Source organism: Habropoda laboriosa, unplaced genomic scaffold, assembly GCF_001263275.1.
Source record: "Habropoda laboriosa isolate 0110345459 unplaced genomic scaffold, ASM126327v1 scaffold257, whole genome shotgun sequence".
NCBI lineage: Eukaryota > Metazoa > Arthropoda > Insecta > Hymenoptera > Apidae > Habropoda > Habropoda laboriosa.
The window spans coordinates 77,189-77,690 of NW_017100369.1; the positions used below are offsets into that span (position 1 = coordinate 77,189).

Genomic DNA, 502 nt, shown 5'->3' on the forward strand with positions numbered 1-502 from the left:
CCACGTAGGAAGTATTTATTGATACTCTCCGGTTAGGTTTCATTTTCTAATAATAAATGATTACGGAAACGAAACAGACATTGTGTAAAAAAGAATGGGAAATAAAAGACAGCGGGTAAATAAAACACACGACTTCGTGCGACAGGAAACAACACCTCCGCCATCTTTTTTTCCCTTTTTGTCGTTTATCTAGCTTTAACGGCGCGGTCAATAAAGTTTCCCTCTTTATATACACTCTCGTTCATAAGTAGTGGGACACTTGTTCGATGTGAAACGAGGATAAATAGGCGTTAAGAAATTAAGATGAAAAGAAAACAATTATTAGGAGTGTAATTTAAATTATCAGAGGTATTCAATTCTAAAATATGAAGATTGTAAAGTATTAGAATGTTAAATATTAAATTAGAATATATTAAGGCAGTGAAATATTCAAATACTAAATGACAAATTATGAAATATTAACATAGCGAGATATTAAATTAGAAAATATTAAGATAGCGAG

General features: G+C 30.9%; 1 protein-coding gene across 1 annotated transcript in view; it reads left to right on the plus strand.

Annotated features, from left to right (window-relative positions):
• The window catches only part of LOC108574810 (angiotensin-converting enzyme), a 65,149-nt gene that overhangs the window by 5,198 nt on the left and 59,449 nt on the right, over positions 1 to 502 (plus strand). The gene's annotated exons all lie outside the window — the stretch shown is intronic.